A 27,158-nucleotide genomic window follows, 5' to 3' on the forward strand; every position below is an offset into this window, starting at 1 on the left:
ACATCCGCGTGAAAATCAATTTTTCGTGCCTCTAAAAAATACTAAAATAAAAACCAATAAAATCACGCCTCCGAGATTCAGCAACCAGCACCGTTAGTCTCGAAGGCCTACTCAAGTCGCTAGCGCAGTGCTGCGCTGATCAGATAAATCGGAAATGGTTCTCAGACATTTAGTGCTCACATGAATTGCAAAAAATGTGCCTGTGACATAGGTCTCGCTCTGAAATGCGCGAACTCAGTTATTGTTAAACAATATATATACGGATGTTATTTAGGTCAAAGCATACCCTCAACTGCCGTGAATGAAAACGCGGGACTATAAAAACGAGTCAGAAAAAACTGGGCTTAGATATTCAACAAGCCGAGCCCTTGCCAAACCTCATTACGTATGTGGCAAAAAAAAAAAAACAATTGTGGATGACAACGCAGATATTGCAAGCCAAAAACTCATATCAGTAAAGCATATCCTTCGAGAGTGACGATGTAAATATTACAAATATTCAAGGCCGTAACGAATTCGAAAAACCTTTCTGCTAAGCCAAAAGATGGCACAACTCTTCAGGCAGGCTTGTTTGAAAACAAAAGGAGCAGCGTTATCTTGAAAAATGGCGCACTCGCCGATATATCTGCAGTTGAATGCTAGTTGCCTTGAAGGCCTTAACAAACTCGAAAAAAACTTCTTTACAATGCGAAAAGATGGCAGCACTCCTCAGGCAGGTGGTTTTGGAGGTTACGGGAGATTCGGGAAAGCTGTTTTGCTGCTCAAGAAGATGGCAGCACTCTCCAGATAGATTTTCTAAAGGGTCAACGAGCAGCGTTATCCCGAAGACATTACATCCCTCGTCCTGCTTCTTATCTACTGTAACAGGCCTCAGTTTAAATAATCAATGATTTGAACACGGGTTCAGCAAACCAGCTTCCTGCTTCAGAAAATTGTTTTATTTTTTCATCAAAAACGAATAACATCCCCGCTTCCCTGTAGAAGCTGTTGCGGGTTCATGAGTTTGACGAAGTTTAGTTTTTCCTATTGATTTTTGTTTTACCGTACTGTCAGCGCAAAAGAGAGGGAAGGGGAGGGAAGGGTGGTTTTATTTCAGTCTCCGATCAACCTGACGAGCCTTTCTTTGTTCCCTGGCAGCGATGGCGGCAGCTTGCAACAAGGTGATCAATAAAGTAGTAATCTTGAGCACAGTGGGAAGCTGTGCTCCAGTCCACCGCTGATGCTTTTACTTCCGACAAGATTTGAATTTGTTCGAGCAGTCAACTATTCTGCGCAAGAGCGATACATTTTCATTTGAGAGCTATCTGCAAATGGGTTTCAAACGGAGTTTCGCCCCTTTCCTCGCGGGTGGCGCTTCTGAATGCAGCCAATCCTCTGGTGCGACAAACTCTCAACGAGTTATGAAGCGTGGAAACTTGGGCAAGTTGGTAGGACATAACTGAATGTAGGAACAGCGCAACCTAGAAGTAGTTACTTCGTAACTACGGAAGGAGGTAAAAAACAAGGACATAAAACAGCGCTGTTTTCCGTCCTTGTTTTTTTTCGCCTCCGTAGTTACCAAGTAACTACTTCTAGGTTGCGCTGTTCCTGCATTCAGTTATCTCCACGAGTGTGTGTGTCTATGTCTCGCGATACGAAGTATTGCGATATATTATTACTTATTATTTTCACGGAAAATGCTTTATATGCTTTCTGCTAATTTTGCTGCTCCATGCTTTCTTCTTGCTGTTTATTTACCCTGTTATTTAGGAACCATTGATGTTACTGTGACGCGCGCGTCACTAGAGGCACGCGTTTTCGTTTTCAAGGTTTTCAACCAAGCAACGTTTTTTTTTTTTCATTCGCTTTAGAAGGGAGGTGCTGAAGGTTTACCATTTCGAAAAATGTACCCCCTGCACTACGTCAATCTCATGAACTTGACCACTGTTTAAGGAATTGCGCGACTGTACCACCAAAAAATTATCTTTTGTACTTTCACGGACTGCTGTAGCCCTCTCTAAAGCGAAATAGAAAGAGTCGACATCAGGTGGGAAGTGCCCCAGCAACAGCGGCGCGGAATGCAGAAAAAAAAGAAAAAGAGGTGAAAAAGTATGTTTCAGAACCATCACGCGAACGCTTATCGGGGCGAGATGCGTAGCGCTGCAGACAGCACCGCGCCTTATGTATATATCAAGATTGTCGATTAACTGCAGATCAACGAGCGCGGCGTTTTCAAGATAATCCTGCTCCTTCCCCCTTTCAAGTCAGGGCGCCTGAGAAGTGCTGCCATCTTTTCTCTTTGCAGTAGAACAGCTCTCTTGTGTCTGTCATGGCCTCAAAGACAACTAGCATACAAATCGTCAATCTCGCAGGACATGCTTCGTGCACTGAGTTGTAAGTTTGCAATTTCTGCGTTACCATTCATGATTTCTTCTCTTAGGTCAACGTCAATAAACTTGGTCAAGACGCCGGCTTGTTAAATTTGAAGGCTCAGCCTTCACTGCCTTGCTTTGTAATCCTGCGTTTTGACGCAGAGTAATTTATTCTTCGCAGAGGTGTGAGTACCACTTGTAGTTATATTTGGAAGACGACTGAGGCCACCTACTTGAAAAATATAAATTTAACGCCTACTAGCCCAATAGTCAAAAAGTTTATTTCTCCGGGAAATTGTTGATGGTCTTCAAGGCTGAAAGGTGCTTTAGAGACGGCTTGCTTCACTATCTGAAGACCCCTACATTTCAACCACGTGACATTCACAGGAAAATTGGGCCCACCAGTTGAAAATTATATGTGAGGCACAACGTAAGACCTTCAGTGGGGATTAGATATGAGTTAGAAAAAGATTCGCATGATCCTTAAGGGAAGTGTACTGGAATGACTACTTAGTTTCATTTCATTTCATTTCATTTATTTACTCTCAAGGCCGAAGCATTACAGAGAGGAGCGGGTATACATCGTACAGAAAATCAGGAAATACAGCAAATCAAAATTATATGCGCACAATGGCGATCTGAAAACCATAAAAGAAAAGAAAGACTGCGTGATGTGAAGAAGAGGCAGGGTGATTGTAACAACAATGTTCAACATGGTTGCGTCTTTGAATGACACGCGCACCCAAAAAACTAAAAAGAGAAAACACAGCGTGACTTAAGTGGCGAATTTACGCGAAATGGCTAGAGAGGGAGTTTTTAAACAAAGTGAGGTCAGTGATAGCAGCGATAGGGGCGGGAAGGTGGTTCCACTCATTTGCAGTTTTCGGGATGAATGATTCAAAATATAAATTCGTGCGGGCGCTAGGAACGCCCACTTTAAACTGATGATCGTTGCGTGAGGAAACGTACGATGGGGGCTGGAAAAGAGTGTTGCTAAAAGACGGAATACAATGAAAGATCTTATGGAACAGGCAAAGGCGAGATATTTTACGCCGCAGTGAGAGAGTGGGTAAGTGAAGATTGGCTTTCATCGAGGTAACACTGGACGTGCGATGGTAGTTTGACATGACAAAACGTGCCGAGCGATTTTGAACCGCCTCGATGCTGTCAGCGAGGTAATTGGTATGTGGATTACGGAACGGAGTTGTGGAACATACGGGTAGCGGCATTCATGTTCGAAATCTTTCGAGCAGTATTCTTGCACCTCAGCATTCGGATATTTCTGTGAAAGAATAACGAATGTCTCCCCATCCTAGTAGATAGCCGTTCTTTCTGGAAGAGCCCTACGCACCAGAGAAAGCTCGCCACCCAGGTCATTCATGCGGCAACACTATAAAATGGGGCCATTGTAAGAGGGCTCAACCCTCGCAGACCTTACATATCGAATGAGCAAAAATGTTACTCGTGCTGCTTTCCCTTTAAAAGACTTCCTTAGGAAATTGGCATAAATTCACATGGAAACGCTTATAGAAACGTTTCTCACCCAAGTGCATCGTAACTAACACACTAGGAGCGTCAGTTTCAGTTTCTCTGGCACCGCGGTCTGTAAATTTGACAATTGATCTGCCAAAGCACGCAAGATATTTTCAATTTTTAAAATTTGGCTTGCCATAAATTCTGACGTAGAACAACTTTGCGATATGAACAACCACCCTAAAATGAATAATGAAAAGTTATTTTAAATATTTCATCAAAGGATATTTCCTAACTGATCTAATTCATGGCGAAACCTTTCCGGATCGACCTGAAAATCGGCTGCGAACATGGCAAGTGTCTATTCATTCTAGATAGTTAAAGAAAAGCTTTGGTTCATAATAAATTCTGTATAATTTAACGCTAAGCAACACCGCTATTGTTCCAACAAATGGTTGTATCATCATTCTAGTTTTTCGGTTCAGGTCAGAAGGTAACCTGCCAGTGGTGACTGCCAATTCCCACAAAACACACTGCAGTAGCTTAAAAGTTAAGGCCCTGTGCGTTAAAAGTCAAGAACGTGGGTTTGTTTGCATGCCGTAAAGGTAGCATTTAAGTGCTAGTGCAATCACAGAACATTCTTGTATTTACGTTTCGGTGCGCTTAAACGTAGGCGTTAAAATTATGTGAGCGTCTGCGCCAACAGCTATACATGAAATAACACGTGGAGTTTTACATTTCCAAACCCTGTATATAAATAGGAAAAACGCTGCTGTGACGCGTTGATCGTATATTTAGCCAATTCGTTACTTTTTAGGGCGTGTACATCGAACAGCGTCGCACATAAAACGGAACTCTAGCATATTGCCTCTATCAAAATGCAGTTTGGATCAAACCCACAACCTTTTCATGAAAAGCCGAGCGCCATATTCATGGCTTCCGCTTGGTGGATTGTTTGCCTTAAATTCGAACCAGTCTTTCGGGGGTCATCAAAGCCCCTAAAATACATATTCGTAGCCCGTTTAGAGCGGGTGTTTTTTTTTCTTTATTGTTTTGCTGTAATATGAATACGCACTATCTCCACGCAAAAACCTAAAAGCCCACCTCTGCGCGACTTGGTTAATGTGCCTTTGAAGACTAGAGCTAATTTAATACAACGTAATCATCATATCCGTCGTATTATGATGAGCCGACACAAAGTGTGTTTGGTTCTTCGCTTCTCAGCGTTCGGTGAGAATACCTGTCCTTTCTTCCGAGAAAGCTGTCAAACTTCCATTCGATCCCGGCAAACGGAAAGCAGGATTGCAATTTGGAGGAGCCCTGGAACGACCAATGTACTGTAGACACAAAACTTTACGTTTGTCTAAAATGTAAAGCACCCAAGAGTCTAAAAAATTCTCGCAACCACATGCAATAGGTGGGGGAAAAGGAGGAGGAGGAGGATTGAAAGATGAAGGACAGGGAGGTTAGCCAAGGTGAGGAAAAAGGTTTCTTTTAAGTACGTTGTGGTATTTAGTGGGACGGGGCTACAATCACCCCAGCTTAGATGACGGCTTCGAGTGAATAGATACGGGCACCTTCATGGGCGTTCCAGGTGTCCCAGAGTTGACTGGTCAGGTCGCGGCTGAGACGAACCACCTCCCATCGCGCATCGTGTTTAGACACTGCCATGTCTACCCGATTCGTAGAGGACTGCTGCTCGCTACCTGTACTCACTCGCAGCCCCTGCTTCAGCTACGCTCTGGCACCACATACATAATGGTCTGCAGATCTTTAGATATCTGGGTAACAGAGACGTAGGATCATTGGGATCAGGTTCGTGGGAGTCTATAACGGTCTCCAGGCAACCTCGCGTTTCTTCTTTAGTTCGCCGTGGAGTTGTGGATATTTACTTGTCTTTAATCTGTAGTGTTGTGTGATGTCTCTGAAAGTGGTACCGCGATCTCCCCACGTCCGTTCCCGCATCGCTCTCGAGATGGGCGAGACATCGAGTCGAGGCGTGGGACTGCAGTGCAAACAACCAATAGATGGGCTTTCACATTCAGCAAGCCGGGTCACTGCAAACCTCATTTACGTCTGCAGCAAAACCTAAAACTCGGGAATTCGAAAGCATCGTTGCAAGCCTGCAAGTAATCGCACTAAACCATGTCCTTCAAGATTAATAGTTTGGTTGCTGGTCGCATTTGAGGTCATGCTGAACTTGAAAGAAAAAAAGTGTTGCTCAGTGCAAGATGATGACAGAATTCCGCGAGCAAGCTTGTTTTTGGTCTCGGAGGCTATAATACACTTGGAAGAACTATTTTACTGCCCGAGAAGATGACAGCACTCTGCAGACGGCCTCGTTTGGGGTCTCGAAGGTCTTAACAAATTCGGAAGAACTGTTTTACTGTGCAAATAGATGGCAGAACTTCTCAGGCAGGCTTATTCATGTTCTTTCAGCCGATAACATATATATACTTGGCAGAATTCTTTACCTGTGCGTGGAAATGGCTGGGGTCCTCACGCAAACTTCTTTGTGGCCTTGGAGGCCATAACAGACTCGAAATAACGGATTCACCATGCATGTTGACTGCAATAACAAGGTGTAAGTTTGTATAAAGTAAAGGCAGCACCGTTGTACTCGAGCACAGTTTTCTTCTACGCTCGAGTTCACTACTTTGTTCGTCACATTGATGCAAGCTGCCGCCATCGCTGCAAGGGTGTTCAGGTGGACTGAAGAATAAAGAGGAAACTTTTTTGACGCTTCCAGTATGGCAAAACTACGGAATTAAAAAAAACTTCATCACGCTCATCGGCTCGCAGAAGTTCCCTTAGAGCAGCGGTGATGAAAAAAAAAACGATTTTATCGTAAGAGGAAAGGGCTTTATAGGGGATAACAACATAAAAGAGAGAACGTCATCTGAATCGTATACTGCATTAGTCCCCATTTAGGCTATTTATATTTGCCTAATCGCATCAGGCTTTCCAGTATCCACCTGAACAAGGAATGTCATCATTGTGCCTATGCTATTCATTCATATTCGTTCTCCGTGTTCGTCTTTTTCTTGCTTCTGATGGACCTACCCTGCTAACCCTAGACGCTCTGTTACAAGCAAGGTGGCTGCTGCGTGCTGCGTCGCTTCATTCCTTCTTCATTCAGCTATGCCGCCTCAGTCGTCTTCTTCAAACAGTGTACTGGCATCATTTTCATCTCGTCTGCACCTGTCCATTCTTGTTTGAAATGGCGTCTCCTATTCCACCTCCCCTATTTCTTCAATCGCCCGGAGACCCGCCACTTCCGTGGGTGGACTGGAAATTGGTGTTTCAGGCCTACGCAGACGCGGCCGGGGAGGACGCCAGCAAGCCCGAGCGTCGCAAGGCCCTGCTGCTCAACGCGTTGGGCCCTGCCGGGTTAAAGCTCTTCTATACTTTGGAAGCCACCAACGCGTCGCCGACGCCAGCGTCGGGCGATGCCTTCAAGAATGCTGTTGCTCTTTTCGATGAGCATTTTAAAGATGTCTCGTGTGATTATCTCGCACGCGTAAAATTCCAAGAAAGGCGACAATTGCCTGGTGAGCCAGTCGCCGAGTTCATTACTTCTCTTCGAACGCACGCCGCGTCGTGCGGCTTCGACACGCTGGAGGACGATATGATCCGCCATTAGCTTCTCACCGGGGTAGCCTCGCAAAACGTCCGCTGCCGCATGCTTCAAAAGGGCTCCTCGATTTCATTATCCGAAGCCCTCTCGATTGCGAGAGAGGACGAGCTTATTCGCTTCCAGTTGGAGCAATTCGCTCCACATTCAGTGCAGCAACTTTCTGCTGCGGGGGGCCAAGGTGGCGGCTCTTTGTTTCACGGGACGCGTGCATATGGCGGCCCTTCATCTTCGTCTCGGCGCGGCGGCCAACATGGACGCCCGCCTGCACAGTCTTACCGTGGCGGCCAACATGGCGGCCTCTCTGCGTCGCGGGGGCGAGAAAGCCGGCAATATGGCGACCCCATCCCGCCAAATTCTGGTTTTCAGGAACAGCACCGAGCTCCTAACTCGCGTTTGCAATTTTCTTCTCCAAGAGCAACCGCGCATTGCTTTCGTTGCGGATCGGCTCGGCATTTAGCCAGTTTGCGAAGTGTCCCGCGAGAAACCGCACTTGTCTTGCGTGCGGAAAAATCGGACAATTTCAGTCCGTATGCAAATCCCATCCTCGTTGCCATTGCTGTGTTGGAGGCTGGCTGGTCCCGACGAAGCAGAAGACGGCCGACGGAGACGTACGCGGCCGGCGGCGACGCCGACCAGCCCGAACACGCGGGTTGGCGCGCAGCGCCAAAGAGAAGAACAACAAAAGCACTCCACGGTTACCCAACACACACTGATTTTATTTACAGTCGCCTTGAAATCCTAGATGCCCGAGTGGCGCCCCCTGGCATCCTCACATGTCATTCCGAAACCGAAACCGAAAACCCAGAACACAAGAATCGTATCACTTGTTTTCATAATATGAAGCCGTTTATGTTGCACTAAATCCAATAGTACTTTATCCGTAAACTTGATTCCTGGTTTATTGGAACTCTTGCAATATTATGCATGAACGTTATAGCCATGTCATCAGGTGCGCATATTAAAGCGATAGCGTTAATGGGGTCATTTCGCAGAAAATGCAGCGTCGGTATAGGCGTTGTTGATTGCCAGCGAACAATCAAAACGCTATGTGCGACCAAGGATTTGAAAAAGATGCAAATAAAATAAAAAATTTTAGGTCATTATGGTGACCCAAAATGGCACGGAGGGGTTGGAGTTGGTTTCGAACGTGGGTCACTTCCATGGTATGCGAATGTTTTACCTCACAGCCACGCATCAACTTGCCAATCCCGTGAGAATACCTTCTTCTGCTTTGAAATGCCGTGAATGTAAGTGAATGTATCTTGTGCTTTACAAGCAAATGTTCCCTTTATATTTACTACAAAATACAACATGAACTACTGCAGTGATAATATGTTGTGCAAGCGCCCATATTGCCATCAGACGCAAAAATATGTGATTATCGTAATGAGTTCGTGGTTTGAAGTCGGTAACACACTTTAAAAGGCAGGGTGCACGTTAAAGAACCCCAGGTGGCCTAAATTTCCGGAGCCCTCCACTACGGCGTCTCTCATAATCTTATAGTGGTTTTGGGACGTTAAACCCCACATATCAATCAATCAATCAACTTTAAAAGGCACACACGTTACTCTGCCTATTCACTTGAGGCCACCTAGTGGGTGCATAGCAAGTTCGAATAACTTTCATGCACCGAGGGTTTGACGTATGCACTATAGACAGGTTATCGCTATCGCGTTCAACACTTGAAGGCGAAATTTATGGTCCTCGCATTTTACTGTGGATGTCACTTCCTGGAAATGTGGGCCTGTTCATGAGGAAATTCAATCTGCCTAGAGAATCATTTATCTCTCAAGACCATTGAGAATCATGTCTATAAATAAACATTTAATGATAGGCTCGTAGGTGTCAAATAAACCGTTGTCAAATATGCATTGTGACTTGTCGCACTACAGTAGCGTAATTTACGGGAGCACGAGGACTTAACCACTGGGAATGAAAATGGGACGCTACAAAGCAGACTAGTAAAAGCTTGGCTTTGAACTTGAACAAGCCATGTTCTTTCCTACTATTATTTATGACTACGCGGGAACAAAAGTAGTGAATGGTAGCAAGCCTGCTACACATAGTCGTGAAGCATGCGCTTCGAGATTAATAATATGGATGTTAGAAGTCTTTAAGGCCACACTCGTGTGGAAAAAATTGCCCGCAGCTTCCCTCGGGGGAACACTGAGGAGGATGCGGAGCATATAATTGGTTAACGGGGTGTTAAAGTGCGACTTACTTGGGTCGATGGCTAAATTGGTTAACGTGGTTGTAGGAGGGGTGTTAAATGAGTGAACACGTACGACACTTATCCCGTTTTCGAAAGTCCGGGTCCTCTTGTCGACGCTTACGTTTCAAAGCGGCCAAATCCGGTGCTGCTGCTTGACGCTGACGTCTCTCAGCGGCTTCACGTTCTCTAAGTTGAGCATCTTCCGCTCGACGCCGACGTTTACGTTCGGCGTCGCGAGCTCTTCTCCGCGCTGCCTTGTCTTCAGACGACGACTTGGTTGTGGTTCCGCCAACACTTTGGCCGGCGCTGGTCGAAGGGACGTCGATCATTGCGACCTCGGACGTCGACGTGCCGTACAAACCAACCGACGAGCGGCAACTGAGCGAGCGAGCACCGACCTTGAGTATATATACAGCGCGACGGCGCATGCACTGTCAGCTGTCGAATGTTCGAGAAGGGGGAGAAGCGCAACGGCGCATGCGCGCGCGTCAGCTGCCGATGTTTTCGAAGCGCGACGGCGCATGCACGCGCGTCAGCTGCCGATGTTCTCGAAGCGTGACGGCGCATGCGCGCTACATTATACAGCTAGCGAATGTTCGTGAAGAGGAGAAGCGCACGCGGTGTGTAGAGGAGGAAGGGTGCACAGATGGTGGAGGAGTGAAGCGCGCGCGGTGTGTAGAGGAGGAAGGGATGCACAGATGGTGGAAGAAGGAGGAGGAAGCTTGCGGACGGCGCCGCACTACAAGCCTCGAGTATTAGATGCTCCGCATCTAAAACGTGTTCTACTTTGCAAAAAGATGGCAGCACTCTTCAGGCAGACTAGCTTGTTTTGAATTCTGCGTGTTAGTTTAAACTCGGCGTGATCTGCTCAGCCGGTAGAACATGCGCTTCGAGATGAGCTATTTTGCTGCTTAAAGTCTTCGAGGCCATACAACTCAAGAAAAAACTGTACTACATGGATGGAAGATGGAAGCACTTTTCCAGCTCTTTCCTTACTTTGAATTCGGTGCGTTATTTGGCCTTGGTGGCATCTGCTGTGCCAGCAAAGGTTCGAAATTCTTCATTGTAGAAGCTAGGCGCCACGTTCGATGCCGCATTCCGCTTGCAGCTGCAATATTGCAAATGGTTTGAATAATTATTTTTTTATTTCATTTCTATTCAAACTCTGCAACAGGGCTGAACCCGTAGGACTCCCCAACAAATGTTTATGGTTCCTCTGTTGCTTATTGCTCTTGAAGCGAATGCTTTACAAACTGAGCAGATCGCACTGACTTCACAATAACGCGCCGACTATAATGTAACCAAGTACGCCAGAAAGTACTGCCAGCTTCTCGCAGAGTAAAATAGTTCTTCCGAGACGGGTATTGCCTCGTAGACATCCAGCACCCGGATAGTCGATCTCGAAGCTCATGCTTTAACGGCTGAGCAGCTCGCACCTAGTTAAAAATAACACGCGAGTTCAAAATAAGCAAGTCTGCCTGAAGGGTTCTGCCATCTTCTCGCTGAGTGAAACGGTACTTTGGAAAGAGGCATGGCCTCGGAAATAACACACCCAGATAGTCGATCTGGAAGCCTATGCTTTACCGGCTGAGCAGATCGCACTAAGTTCAAATCACCCCACCGAGTTCATGATAGTAAATTACTGCGAGGAGTGCTACCATCTTCTCGCGGAAAAGAACACCTTTTTCGAGACGGGTATGGCCTCAAAGACACCCAAAACCCAGATAGTTGATCTCGAAGCGCATGTTTTATTGACTGAGCAGCTCGCACCAAGTTGAAATTACCGCACAGAGTTCAAAATGAGCAAGTTCACCTGAGGAGTGCTGCTATCTTCTCAGAGAGTAGAACAGTTCTTTCGAGATAAGTATGAGTTCGAAGAATTCCAGCACCCAAGTAGCTGATCTCAGGGCGCATTCTTTACGGGATGAGCCGATAGCACCGACTTCAAAATAACGCGCCGAGGTCAAAATAAGCAAATATTTCTGAGGGGTGCTGCCTTTCTCTCACACAGTAGAACAGTTGTTTCAAAATATGTACGGCAGCAAGGACTTCTAGCACCAAAAAAGGTAATGTGAAAGCGTATGCTTTACCGGCATATCTGATTGCACCGACTTTTAAATAACGCTCTTAGTTCAAAATATGCGAGTTCGCCTGAGGGGTGCTGCCATTTTCTCAGAGAGTAGAACAGCTCTTTCGAGATGAGTAGGACCTCGGAGACTTCCAGCACCCAGGTAGTTGATCTCAGGGCGCATTCTTTATCGGCATTGCTGATCGCACCGCGTTCTAAATAAGTAAACTCGCCTGAGAGTGCTGCCTCCTTCTCGTAGAGTAGAATAGTTCTTCCAAGATATGTATGGCATCGAGGACTTCTAGACCCAAGAAAGTTGATCTAAAAGCGCATGCTTTACCGGCTCAGCCAATCGCACCAAGTTCAAATTACCGCGCCAAGTTCGAACTAAGAAAGTTAACCTGAGGGGTGCTGCCATCTTTTCAGAAAGTAGAACAGCTCTTTCGAGATAAGTATGACCTGAAAGACATCTAGCACCCAGGTAGCTATTCTTAGGGCGCATTCTTTGCCGTGTGAGCCGATCGCATCGAGTTCAAAATAACGCGTCGAGGTCAAAGTAAGCAAGCCCGCCTGAGGGGTGCTGCCATCTTCTCGCAGAGTAGAACAGTTTTTACGAGAGTGGTACGGCCTCGAAGACATCCAGCACACAGATAGCTTATCTCGAAGTGGATGCTTTACCACTTGGTGTAGTAGGTTCGCAATATCTGCGTTGCATTAAGGAATATTTTATCCACACGGTTGAAAATAATCATAGGCATTTGGGTGCCCGGTAAAGAACCCCAGGTGGTCAAAATTTCCGTAGCCCTGTACTACGGTGTCTCTCATAATGAAATAGTGGTTTTTGGATGTTAAAACCCACGTATCAATCAATCAAATTATTCATAGGAAAGGGTTTGTTTTGTTCAAGTTCAAAGCCCGGCTTTTACTGGCTTCCTTATGTAGTCCTAGTTTTCATTCACGTTGGTTTATCCACCAGGCCCAAGCTATGAGCCTGGTGGATTTTAGGCATTTATGACGTTTTTCTTTTTATTACACAAATATTCATTTGAAATCAGTAAACCCTTTTTTTTTCTAAAAACATGCTTTTCTTTTTTGCTTTGTGCAGTTGCGCGAATAGTGATAACTCACCGTGTAATAAATATTTTCGTGTAAAACTTTGTGTGGTGTTTTTTTATATCTAGAGCTGTGTGGTCAAGCATAATTAATGAAAACGAGCCGTAACTTTTCATGCTATGTCCATGTGCGGGAAAAAAAAACCCTGCCGGATATCGTTCTTATTAGTTTTTTTTATGATAACGCACCTCGGCTTTGAGATAAGGTGATGATGGTGCTTAGATGCACAGGCTGTTGTCCTCACTACATACCCGCCAAGTAACACTTATATCGCATCGACCAAGTTTAACTTATGACTGTTGGGGCAACACGCATACTTCAACACACTTTCATTTTTATATGAAAAATTTTTCATTTTCAGCAACTTTTTCATTTTAAACATTGAAAATAACTAACCTTTACACAACGAAAGTGCAGTTGTATCTTTCAGACTATAACTGTGAAAATTTTTATCGAAGGTGGTCACCTACCCTAAAGAAGAAAAACGCGTCACTGTAGTCACTCATAGTGACGTTGACGGTAACAAAACTAAACTAGACACATAAACAGCAACAATATCAAACCCCAGAGAAAAAGTATATCCCCGAGAAACGAATAGAGTAGAAAATTATTTGGTAATAACTCATCGCAACACCTTGAATCGCAAAGAAGAAAAGAGATATTCCTGGGCAGTTTTTTCCACCGTGTTTCTGGCGACATTCACGAGAGTCATTACCTAGAAGTGGGCCGTAGCTCTGTTTAAAACGCGTTTGCAGCTCTAACAAAATGATGCGTTGTTCACAAAACTGTTGATGATAGCAACAAATTAAAGTAATATAGGAAGTAAAGGCAATCTCCTTCATCCCAGAGAAAATTACATCATCGAGAAAAGAATATAATAAAAAATATAAGGTAATAACTCATCGCAACACCTTGCATCGCAAAGGAAAAAAAAGATATTAGGGAGTTTTAGAATACCGTTTGCTAGCGCTGCGGGCGTTGCGGGCGTAGCGGGCGCCACATGAGTTTTAGAATAGCGTTTTCCCTGCTGCGATCCGCAGCGCACGATCGTAGCGACAGCGTAGCCTCGAAACCAGCGCTTGCGGGCCACATGCGGGACGCTATCATCACACGCAATTTCGGATTTTTCGCGTGCGGTCCGCGAACGTCGACTCGCGTTACGACGCATGCGCAGTGGCAGCGACCGCACCGCAAGGGTTCGCGATGCGCTATTCTAAAACTACCTATTCTTGGGCAGTTCTTTCCACCGTGTGTTCATGCCGTCTAGCTCAAGAAAACACAGTTTTCATAGAATACTGCCTTCGAATTGTGAAGTGGACGAAGCGAGCAAACGGGGTGTTTAGTTGAAACTCTTTGTTCGGGCGAAGTTCCGGCCGGTAAACGGAAAGTCAGAATACTGATAAATTCTGGCATTGACAGCGGCGAAGAGAGCGTCTACTGTCATCAAATGACATGTGATAACGCGCATTGGTATTTATACATATACTGTCTTACATTTCAGTGCTATCGCCGGCGGCTACGTAACATGCAGAGGTATCTGTAATGTTTTTTGCTGCGCGCATAATCGCATCGGAAGGTTCTACGATTACCTAGATGTTTTTTTTTACATAATCGGCGTGATTGCGCAGGGATCGCCCGATATCACTGGCCGCGCGATCGGGCAGCGCTTGTCTACCGGCCATGACTCGTTATCTTGCTTAGCCATAGATGACGCCGAAGCCAAACGTGCTTTCTTCACTTGTCGGTTGATGGTGCTGTAGGAAGCCGCCGCAGAGTGTAGGCCACGCGTTCACGTGTTCCCTTTCATAAAGAACGAGAGTGTGCATCTCACTACTGCTGAAACACAAGTCTGGCATTAAACATTCATAAATTTTGAAGTCGGAATCTTTTTCATATGTGTAATGCTCCAGGTCTGCCATACGTCCTGTCCTTTAGAAAAACAGAAAGTAGTGCAACCCAATTCTCACTGATGGCGTGCTTGCGTACGCAGTGGCGCCATCTCTCGCAGGGGTGCGGGCAGGATCCGGATGTTTCACAAGTGTTTCTCGCGATATTACGGGAACTATTGCAACTAATTGGTGGTTTTTGCTTTAGCTCGTATTATTTCTGATCCTGCCAGTATATTTCGCCATGCTTTTCAGAATTGAAGGCATTGTTTTATGCCTGTGTCGATCACTGCATGACTATGTGATATGAGAACGAGGGTGGGCAAGCCGAACATGTAAAGCGATACGGACATCAAGAATAAAAAAAAAGGGTGGAGCGTGTGGTTTTTATTTCACTACCAAGTGATATTTCAACGAAGTCTTCGTAGGAAGGCTTCAACAATTTGTGTTTTATTTGTTGCCGCCGGCACGAAGTATTCATATAACTACAGAGGTATTCTTACACTGCCAGCCTTGGAACTTGTCGTGAGCGACTATGGCATTTGTGCATCACTCAAACAAGCACTCATCATCGAAATTTCCGGTGCATGTCGTGTACGGAGAAGGTAAAATTAGAAAGAAGCCTGGTCTTGTTGAGTACATAAACCAAGAAACACTTTTTTTATTTTATCTCCAACCAAAGGGACGTAAACACGTAAAAATAAAACTGCTCAAACGCGAACAAAAGTGGTTACGCAACTTTCATTCGGTACTAACTGAAAGCTCTCCGAAACGCGTGCCAGTCCCGTATCTGCAAGGACCCAGCAAACCATGAGCCTGGATTTTCAAAAAAAAAAAAAAAAAACAGAAAAAAGTGCTGCACATAGCGCACGTACCTTCATGCTACCTGTGCCAGCTTCTTGCGCGTCTCAAAGACCAGTCAACAATTGACAGGGAGCCCGGTGTCGTACACAAAATTCCGTGCACCGAGGACTCGTCATCGTACAATGGCGAGACATAAAACCTACCTGCATGACTCAGGCAGCACGTCAACGACGTTCGGAAGCTGAACAAAGAGCGCATTGCCATCGCCGAACAATCCGAGACGTTTGACCACAAATGCAACTTTATTTGAACTCATGGTCAACGTGGAAAGTGAGACCAACTGGCGGTGAAGATCACTACTCGTGTTGTGAAACATTCAGCGAATGGCACAAAGCTTCAAACACACCCCTTGGGACACTCTCTCTGCGGCATGCACGCAGACTATACTCCCCGTCAAAGCATGGGGTTATTGACCATCGCGCGAGTGCCTAGGAGACATCATCACAATCAAGCCTAAGGAAGGAATGGAACCTCATTCTTAGAGCTTTGAATTGCGGGCACTTTCTATATTAGCGTATTTTAGCCTGTCTAGCACACCGCTATCCTTGAAATGCTGCATAACGAGGTTTGAACCGCGCAGGCGCATGTCCGAAAACACACGGTGCCGAGACATCGGGTTTTGGCCTGTTTATTGACTTTGGTTGGAGGTAAAATGAAAGTTTTTTTTTATCCTTTTACCCTAGTGTGTTATTTCGCCTATCGTAAAAGCAAACTGTCCCGTGGTCACATAGCCTCATCGCGAGCTTTCTTTTCGTATTATTTCAATATTTTTTTTCAGTTTGCTTGCAGTTTTATCTACTAACTTATCTGCATGATACGCCCCGCAAGTCTGGCTGGTTTTGTTTTACTCGCCACTGCGCAAGACGGCAAAAAGCGTAAAGACCTACGAGTTAACTGCTCATGCTCAGCCTGCAAATAATAAACGCCTCGCGCGAATGTAAGCCTTTCTTCATTGCTCCTGCTAAACCACAAGAGCAATACAATATGGAAGAGCAGCAGCCTGGGTGGATCCGTCACCGTAATAGTAAGACTAAGAAAAGAGCACCACCTGGAGATGAAGATTCCCAGTCAACACTGTCAATGTTGACGGCGGCTGGTAGCTCTGTGCTGGGTAAGGTTAAGTTATTTGAGCTAAACTTGTGGCAATGTGGTGTGAGAAGGTGGTTTTTCGTAATGATACTTGTGTCCCTGGTCGGAAGATTAGACTACTAGAAAAGCGTGCCCGCCCACTTCCTGATTTAAAAAAAAAATGAATACGGCGGCGCAGTGTGTCGTTCTGGCAGCTCTCGTTACGCAAATAGCTGGCCTTCGTGTGCATTAACCGGGGTCTACGAAGTCGTGCAGTGCGTCATCGCAGGGTAAACAAGCTGTCCCACCGGTTTTGGATTGAGCTCTTGTCTTCATATGGGAGACGACGAAATCTCGTTCACTTTGGGGAAGTGGTAGCTACCTTGCTCGGCTGCTGACGCAAAGATCGTGGGTTCGATGCCAGTTGCGGCGGTCGCATTTTGGTAGAGGCAAAATGGTAGAGGCCCGAGTACACTCTAAGCCAAAAATGGCCAAAATGGGAGCAACGGCTGTTTTTACTCCTTCAGACCGACTGTTACTCTCCGAAAAGACCAAGCGGAACAAGATGGCCGACTTGTTCGAGAATGGGGGAGCAACTGTATTCATCTTAAGTTTGTAAGGGAGCAACGGAAGGAGGAACCGCTGTAAATGCTCTCGTCACGCAACGGTTACTCCCCGGCAGGACACCGCACACAAATATGCATGCCGCCCACATTGATATTCATGGGCCAGATTATTGTTTGTTCTGTGTGCCAAACTTCACCAAACCAAAACAGTGATTTATTTTAGCATCCGTAGATAATAAGATAGCAGCGCTGGCTGAACACAGAAGGCCTGAGAATACAGTACGGCAAATACCTAACACACGCAGCAGCAGAATGGAGAGTTGGCACGTCAAAGCGGACCGAACGCCGAAACACGTGCAAAACAACGATAAAAAATGCCTAGACACGCCGTTCGTCCGCGAAGCAAGGGCGTCAAAGTCGATCAAGCACCGAAACACGTGCATAAGGAGCCCCCGCCCAAATATATCGGACAAAAAAAAAAAAAAAAAAGCGGACCCAGACGCGCTTCTCATCAGCCATACACTTAGTAGCACGCTTCACCTTGTAGTTTGAGGGCAGAATGACAAATCTGCGCCATCTGCGCCCGCACGACAAGTGTGGCGCTAGTGTAGCAAACGATGTAAGTTACAAAGTAATTTTTATTCAGTGTTTATGTTGACTAGCACTAAATAAAAAATTACACTCAACTTTTTATATTTATTTATAAGTTTTAGTGTACCTCAGTTTTTTTTTATAATTGTATTAGGAGAATACACTGAAATTATTGCGCTGACGCCTGTGCTGCCACTGCTCGACGTTTTTTTTTTCGGCGCAACTAGGTTCGCGTTCGCACTACTTACTCATTTACATATGGTCTGTGGTTGGCGACCACATGGACGTGTGAGCTTGCGAGCTATGTTTTGATCGTGTGTGTGTGTCGCAGATTTGCGTTTATACTTATTCGTGATGAAGGTTAGTGTATATTTATCTTTATGGAGCGCGAAGTAGTTGTGGATTTTGCTGCTGGGTGGAACAAACACATCGTAAAGACGTCTTCAGCTATCTGCAAGCCTGTTCGCTCGTCGGACAAAGGACTGTGCATGCATCAGCGTGCAGGTGAGTGGCATTTGCAGCAACATTTAATGCTCTTACAATACATTGTTGAGTGGTTGCGCTATTGAAAGAGAAATGATTTGCTCTTATTCACCGTATCCATTGCTAGCCGTATCGGACTAAATTACCTCTATTACCGCCTGCATACTCTCTTGCTTCCCCTGTCACCACTGCAGTGCCGGTGTACTTTTGCAGTTAAAAGTTCATTTCCGCAACACTACCTCGCTTGAAAAAACATTGGGGCGGGGTTGTAGCTGCATTCATACTGGCACTTTTCTACCATTGGCTTTATGTAATGTTAACGGCTGAGTGTTGGGGCCTTGGGCCGCATTTTTTAGAGATGTAAAGTGTATGTAAATCAGTAAGTGAACAAATCATTGTCGCATCACTTCACTGGCATAGCCAGGCGGTTGCGCACAGAATTTTTTTAGGCCGGGCGTAGGGAGCCCAAATAGACGACCATATTCGCTTGCCCGGCCTATTCAGATAAGCGGACCCCCCCCCCCCCCTCCCCGCACGCCTAAAAAAAAAAAAAAATCTGCCCACATCACTGCGTCACTTGCTTCACCTCTGCGCTGAACGTACTATTTTATAAGCGCACCATCAAGCGAGCAGTTTACATATTGACTGAACAATTGGAGGAGGAATGACCCAAATCTTTCAGATTTCTTTAGTGATGCAAAACCTTAGCAAAACTGAATATTGTAAAAGACAATCATAAATGCTGTATGTTCTCGTTAGCGCTGTCATTATTCTGCATTATGAAATCTTTATGCGCTGTGAAAACTTGGCATGCCGTTGAAGTCACATATCGAGGTTAATACCAATCGACGAAAATTTCGACAACCTCAATAACGCCGTTTGGGATTTGCCGCTGGCACATAATTAGGCTGATTCCCACTTGGCTGTTCTTAACCTGACTTCACTGCTACCAAATGAAACAATATTTGATGCATGTCTTTTACTTTTTTTTCAGGGATATGACACAAATTTGGTTATACTGCAGATAAAGATGCTCCCAACGATGCTAAAGTACAGAAAGCAAGTGAATTTTGGTAAGTGCAGACTTTTTGTACTACGTATATGAAAGCATCGCTTTTTAGGGGCAAACTGTGCATGTGTTGGCCAGAGAATAGTTCATTATGCCACATGGTTACACTGGCACTGACAATTCGACATGGCTCCGCTGGCCCGTGTGTGTGCTCACACTGTTACCGTTAAGATAAAATGTTTATGTTTTCATTGCATGGATTGCTGTTTGTACTAAAAAGCCAACTGGCAAGATTTGTTTACGCTGGTACTCCTAGAAGTATGCTTTCCCTATTTACATGGATTTTGGCTTGCACAAAGCATAACACTTGGGCCTAGATTCACAAAGCTGTCCATGCGCAGGCCTTCATAACAGCGTTTCTTGACTTGCCTTTACCCTGTTTTCTGCAGATGTTTCGTGGGTTTAAAAGTGCCACAGCATGTTGACCTCCCCCACTCTGAAATATTCGCGTTCAAAGTTCCGCAAGAGTGGGCTTTACTTTCTTGTGCACCTCTTTGCTAGTCCAAGATACTGAAGTGTTATGCTCTTACTAGAGGTGGCAGTGTTTCTAATGTTTGTATTTCCATCACATTGACCAAGTATGCGATCTTGGCTTGACTGGCAGCACATCCTCAACAAATGTCTTTGTGGCACATGTAGAAGGCAGTACAAAATAAATAGGCAGACATTCACACCGGGAGCTAACTTCTAATAATGCTTTTTTTTTTTTTGGAAACCATGGTGTGCTTATTCCAATTTGTCTAACAAGCAGTAACCTGTTTGGCTGTGAACCAACAAGACGTTGAACTAATAAAAGCTTCACATCTTGTTGCTCTCAAATATATATGTATTGGCAAGCTATCTGTGACACTGTCAAACAAAGAATCAGAATATCTGTGCATGCCTTAAGATATATTGCTTCGTTTACATATCTCGTGGCTGTGACTCGTCAACCGAGTGAACAAATGCACCCTAGTTTTCTAAATTTAAAGCATTTTTTGAAGGTAGCACGGTCTACATTTATTTGTCTATAGTTTTGTCCAGCCGTTTGCGTCAGGTACAAAGAAATATACTGAAGATTATCATGCAGCCTCTGCAAATGGTTGCTTTCAAGCAGGCTTTGCATGCTTGGCTTGTGCCTACAGGTATTGCACAATTCAAGACGCAGCAGCGTATGATAGAACAGTAGAATCAAGAGCAACTATGTGCACGAGCTTTTAACATGTATTTTAACATGAGCGGACAGTACGTGTTATTTGCCACACACATGACCTCATTTAGAATGCCCATTGGTGAATGGGCTCATAGAAATGTCACTCAGCTGTGTATAGGAAACAAGTTAACTGAACCTAAGGGTATCTTTAACTGCTACAAATATGCCTTGTTGAGGTGCTGCACATTTTCTTCCAGAATATTGCTGTCTGAGACATCATGTGAAGAGCGTCTACCACATCAGCATTTATATGGCTTGCCAAGTAACGTTTGGCCGAACCTTCCTTTTTTTCACATTTCGTTTTGCAGTAGACATCCTAGAATGTAAGCGCTGCTGCAGTGTTTGTGACTCATTGTTATGAATTTATTCTGCCATGTTTAACCTCACACTTCTATTTTTTTTCTTGCAGCAATGAGATGCTTCACATATGCCTGCGGTGACGTTCTGCTGCGCTAGCCTGATGGAAACACCAGCTGCGAAACTTGAGTTCTTCAGAATTGGAGAAGTTGCCCTTCTCTCACCAATGATGACACAGACTGCCCAATGATAGAAATTCAAGATTGTTTTTCCACGGATGACGCAGAAAACCTTTGATGTATTATGGTGTTTGTTTAGTGCTGGCTGTGGTGTGGCGAAGTCTACTTTTACGTGTGGTCACACGTCGCCTCATAAAAAGAACAATAAAGCATTTATTTTCCTTTCAATATTGTCCACTTTTTGTGTTAGAAGCACCCAAGCAGTGCTCTTCCAAGGAGCTCTCGCCATGTGTTAAGCATGTGACAAGCATACTCGAGATAAATACTCATTTCCCCAAGGAGCAACTGGAAGCATGTGCAGTTGGTTTTCAGAGAGTAACTGCGAACACGTGGGAGAAACGGTAAAGAGTAACTGTTGCTCTTAGAAGAGCAACTGGTGGGAGTAATGGTTGGTCGGCAGGGAGCAACTGGTGGGAGTAACTGTTGGTCGTCAGGGAGGAACTGGAGGGAGTAACTGTTCATCCCCCGAAGGAGGAACTGAAAGGAGAGCAACGGTTCCTCCCTCTGCAGTTACTCCTTTTAGGAGAGTAATGGGAGTGGCAATGCAATTGCTCCCTGAAAGGAGCAACCCCTATACCCCTGTTGCTCCGTTTTGGCTTAGAGTGTACTGTGCAATTTCAGTTCGCGTTAAAAAAAACACCAGGTGGTAAAAATTTTCGGAGCCCTCCAAAGTCTCGTAATCATATCGTGGTTTAGGGATTTCAAACTGCAGATGTCATTATGAGGTACAGAGAAGCGTGGATTATTATATTGTAGTAGCATTTAGCTTGATTGAGCACACAAGCCTACAACAATCTGAGCACACAAGCCTACAACAGTTCCGCCTCCATCGGAAATGCAGCCGCCGTAGCCGGGATTCGATCCCGCGACCTGCAGTTCGGCAGCCAAGTAGCCACTAGACCGCCGCGGTGGGGCAAACCTGTAATTGAGGTATTACATAATACAAAGTCCTACAGTAGCATGACTCAACTTCACTGCCCAGCATCTGCAACCCAGTGCCACTGCAACGGACATTATAGTGACGAGTCAACACAACTTACTGGGCTTGCAAACTGTGTTTTGTATGCGACTCACATTTACTAATCGTTGCCTATGCACAACAATATTAGTAGGTCACAGACTGCTGTCCTAATTAGACTTATGCCTATGTCACTGTTGACATATGTGAAATCGCCCAATGGATATCAGAATTATGAAGTGGTTTTTCAAGACGGTGGCCCTAAAAATACATTGAAGATGTTCAAAAGCACAACGATACTCTGTGGTTCTCAATGCCTACATTTTTATTTAGAGCACTCACACAAAAGTTTCTACAAATCACATCTGCCCTCCTTAAAATGGCCTAGTTGTCATTGCGTCCCGATTTTTTGACACTGCTACCTGTAACCCCAGCGTTTTCTACAATACTTACTAAAGGGAATTCTGGCCCTCCAATTATACAGAGGCCATAGGAATAACGGGTAATACACGAATTTGTCTAACCTTCATTTTTGTGTCTTTGAATGCACATTTGGAGTTGTTTATCACTGTACTTTGGTGCTTGTTCCAGAGAAGAAATCGATTGTCACAACTTTTAGAGCCAATTTGAATTTGTAGGCATAAAAAGGTTAAGGTGGAGAAGTAGAACTGATGGACATTAGCAGTTCCAGGCGACACAGAGCTGTAAGTATGAAGCTCAGACAAATCTGTGACCATCCTTCCCATGCAGGCCAAGGCATCATGCGTTGCAGCTCCCGTAGACATTAGCACGAGATTCCTGTCTAGAGTATTATTAGGAGACTATGCTTGTAACCACCACTGATGTTTACCACAAGGGTCAGCACTGTGGCTACTCTCCGTCACTGTCACCCAGACCTGACACTTGGTGGTGCAGATACTTGTCTCGAGAAACCACAGTGACATTCACGTGTTGGAGCAGCTGCTTACAATGTAGGAAGTGCCGGCGCACGGACAGATGTGTTCCAAACTTGGAACTCTCTAGTGTGGGCACTTGAAAAAAGTATCTTTTTTTGAGACAGTACCCTCTCTCTACTCCCTTGAATCATTCAATTGCCTGTGCCTGCTGTTTCAAGCTTATGGATTGCATAAGTGTGCGTATTTCTTAGCGTGAAACAACTATATCATCCCTGTGACTCCCCACAGTGAATAAAGTTTCCAGCATAACCACACACATTGCACAAAATTTCACAAAATTTCAAGTGATGTTCAGTTCCACAAAATTTTTGGTGATTACACAGAGATTTTCTTACTAAAACAGTGCAAGTGGTGCCACATAGAAGCACAGATTTTAAATGCAGTGAAATTTCACTCTATTAAATTTATTAGTGAGAGGTATAATCATCACAATGCAAGCTCCCAATATACGGGGTTTTACAACCGGAAAATCACAATTATGGGGGATGCCAGAGTGAAAGGCTATAAACATTTCGACTATCGGGTGTTCTTTAGAGTGCACTTGCATCTCACGGTACCCGTGCCTCCACCATTTCGACTTCAACAAAATGTGACCGCCACTGTCCGAATCGAACCCACGACCCTTCGGATCGCGGATTCGCTCACATTCCAGATTAAACTGCTACGGTGCAAACTAATACAGCTGCCAACTCTTCAGCCTACAAAAGATCGACAGCTAGTAGTGACAAATTGCGTTTATGAAGACGAGCTAGGAAATAACGCGATCAAAAAAGGTCGAAGATTAGACGGCCCTAGGAGTTTCCGAAGGTACGAATTCACGCACTGAGGAAAGAATCGGCACAGTCTTCAAGAACGTCAAAATTACAATACAAGGATAGTCGTCTGATCGCAGGATCAATAATTCATTCGCGGAACTTCACGCTCGGAGCGGCTGCCCTAGAAGCGACCTACAAGCAATATATATCTTCGAGTCTGGGGAACGAACACCTTTATCGGCATTTCAACGACCAAAAACATGCACAAAACTGTTCAAGACGTGGACTACTTACTCCATTTCGGGCCGCGGATTCCATTGGCTGGCTCATATCCACTACGGAAAAAAAAAACAGCGTCAACATTTCCGCCGTTTCCACGCAGTTTCGAAGCTGCAACAGGTGCTATCACTGCTTCTATGAGTGTATTTAGGCTAGTGGTGTCTCAAGAAGGCGCTAATTGTTCCACATGGATCGACGAGCAGAGATACAAATGATATGTTTATTTGCAATCGTCAGCTGTTTTCTTAGGTGCTGTTGTTGCCACACCTAAGGAACCTTAAGAAAACGCTTTTTTTTTGGAAAAAGGCAACCTTGAAGGTTACAGTTTATACTAAGCTATCTCAACGAAACGTTAAACATCCTAGGTGCCTTGGAACACACAGAACATCGCACATATGCGAGTGATCACAAGTTACGATGCGAACCAAACCCTTGGCTCAAAACGTAGGTTGGCTTACCAGGCCCGCATTTATAAACACCCGTTGTCACGAACAGACAGATTTAGTGTAAAGCTTCTGAATCGCTAAACAGCTCACACTCTTCACCAGATGATCGGTGTGATTTTCCACGCTGCGTTCGGGAGTGATTACTTCTCGATGTTTCATCCAACGCGTGAACGTGCGTTGAAACACGCCAACCGGCGTGGGCAAAATGTCGCAGCACACGCGCGAAGGGAGGTCCCTGAACCCCAATTAAGACGGAAGAGCCGGAGGAGGCAATTTGATACCGCTGCAAACGAAAATGCCAACACACAGGCGCGTCGCATCACGGGACATGGCAGGGGACGAACGACGCCAACCACGTCGGTAGTGTTACCAAGTAACATTGTTCAGCGCCGTTGCGAGCACGACAGTGCGTTCTAACAGTGCTTATGAGAGTCACGGCTAATGACTTACCGTTTAAATTTGTTTCCTACGAGAGATGCTGCAACTACTCTACGCGCGCTTTAAACGTTCATATCGATCACGCTGGAGCCGTAACGGACGAGGATGACAAAAAAGAAAACAACCAGCCGTTCATAAAGTCGCCGCTCTACCGAATACAAGTGCACGCACGAGTAAAATTGATGTTTCGATTAATAATTATTGCTTACTTCAACCAAAGTTTTAAAACAACTTGCAACATAAAAGACGCAAACAATCAAGGCAGCTTCTCATTGAAGCAGTTTTTTCTTTCTTTTTGAAGTGGCGTAAAGCAGGTTTGGGTTAGGCGCGCTTTTGAACATGCAATGACGAAAGGAAACCTCTTTGATACGAGTGTGACCAGCTTTTCGAAAGAAACCAGCTCTTCGATACGCTATTGGGGCCAATAATTGTTGATATCGATGCACGTATGCAAAGATATATCTGGTGGCTTGTTTCAAATGAACAGTCGAAGTTTAGTGGGGGCGTAGACAGATATTTTTTTCGGAGAGAGGAGGGGAGCCATCTTTGATTATTGGGGCGGCACCCTCTTGAAATGATCATTTCTTGCACTCTAAGCAATGAAGAAAAACAATTGATGGGGGGGGGGGGGGCGAACATGCGTAGTGTGCCACCCCCTGGCTACGCCCCTGACGTTAGGGGTCGACGGAAGCCGGTCGAGCGGAAAGAAGCGTTCCAAGTTCTTCGCGGAAACAAAGAAATGGAAGAGTAACAAGACTGTGCTCTCCAAAATGTTCTTGAGCGCACACAGCCGGCACATTCATACACATAACCAGCCATCAATGACGTGACGCACATACCCACACACTGGCTGGGTGTGTGAATGTGCTATGTGTTTATGCTTAAATAACTAATTAGCTATCTTGAGGGCGTAGCGTATGGCCCACTTGCGCAACTGAATAATCCACGATGATAAATACATATTAGATCAGGTGATACTGTTTATATTATAAATAAGCGTAGGGGATGACGTCTAAAGGAGAAAGTATAGCTGCTTCCCGTTCAACTGGTCACCCTTTTGGTGGTCAGTTCAGTTGTAATTGACACGAACTGCTAGCTAGGGCCAGTTGCAACTGAAATTAACTCTGACCAGCTAGTTCCCAACTGGTCAAGTTGATACCAGTTAACACCGGTTGAAACCAGTTGGATTCCCATTTACATGTCTTCACCTGAGAATCGCCAACTAGCGCAGCAACAAGTTCCTAAAGAACTAGTATGTCATAGTCATCCTATTTATTCCCAGCGAGGATAGCTATTCGCTGTTAAATTGTTCGCCCGTTCTCCTGGTCTAGCGCTCCCAGCCATCTGCTGCATTTGGTACTTTCGGCAGAAGTGTGCGAAGACAGAAGGCGTAACGACTCCAAACATGGCCATGCCACATGCTAGGCCCTTGGGCTCTACTTCAAGCATGAACGGAAGCTTGTAGCTAACGCGAGGTAGAAACTGCGCCCAACAAAAGTGTCGAGAGCCATGTGCTCCACTGCTCTAGACGGGTGTGATTATATCCGTCCATACCATGGTTCTGGCACGTAAAACGCGAGGATTCGTTCCCACAATTGACGGCTTCTTGTGCTAATGCAAAATTTCAGTATTGTCTCTGTACTCTGAAGAACTAAAATTTCATTGCTACCCGCTACAGTCGAAAGACGAATCCTCCAGTGAAAATATTAAAACACATAGCTCACCTTCACTTATAACAGTGGCAGAACTGTTGGCAGAACTGTTCGCACTGTCTGGCCGGCACCTGGCCCGCCAGCTTGCCATGCCAATACGCAGATGCCCGATCGGTGAATCGGTCATCCAAGCAACTCTGCGCAAAAATGCGAAGTGCCCACCGCGAGTAGAAGCCGCACGAACCCCCGGCCAGCACAAAATTTAGCAGTGATTACTTATCGACCACGTGACTGCCTTTTACAGGATCGTAGCCAGACATTTTTTCGGAGGAGGAGGAGGAAGAAATATCGACACCGAGAATGGGTCATGTGAGGGGAAGGAGAGGGTGGAAGGGAAAAGAAAACAATGGGCCCTTGGGCCGCTAGGTGGCCGAAAGTTCTTGCGCTTCGGCATGGCCGGTCTGGAGGGGCCCGCTCGCTCCGTCGCGCGCGCCTCCATATCAGCCGTGGCTTCAGTGACCCTAAAGGCACCGTCCACGAGCCGAAGTTAGTGTTTCGGTCGCGA

The 27,158-nt window shown here is 45.4% G+C and overlaps 1 protein-coding gene and 1 long non-coding RNA gene across 3 annotated transcripts in view; one reads left to right on the forward strand and one right to left on the reverse strand.

Annotated features, from left to right (window-relative positions):
• LOC119165321 (endothelin-converting enzyme homolog) overlaps window positions 1-26,872 on the reverse strand; it is a 73,066-nt gene extending 46,194 nt beyond the window's left edge. For both annotated transcript variants that reach the window (XM_075871545.1, XM_075871544.1), the window contains exons 1-2: window positions 26,666-26,872; window positions 24,073-24,113 (exon numbers count right to left, since the gene is read on the reverse strand). The gene's annotated coding sequence lies outside the window, so the exon portion shown is untranslated. The remainder of the gene's footprint in view (window positions 1-24,072; window positions 24,114-26,665) is intronic.
• LOC142768464 (uncharacterized) lies at window positions 19,144-21,277 on the forward strand. The gene is made up of 2 exons (XR_012885299.1): window positions 19,144-19,385; window positions 20,983-21,277. It is a non-coding gene; the product is annotated as an uncharacterized LOC142768464 (long non-coding RNA).
• Window positions 26,873-27,158: the final 286 nt, after the last annotated feature.

Source organism: Rhipicephalus microplus, chromosome 8, assembly GCF_043290135.1.
Source record: "Rhipicephalus microplus isolate Deutch F79 chromosome 8, USDA_Rmic, whole genome shotgun sequence".
Classification (NCBI taxonomy): Eukaryota; Metazoa; Arthropoda; class Arachnida; order Ixodida; family Ixodidae; genus Rhipicephalus; species Rhipicephalus microplus.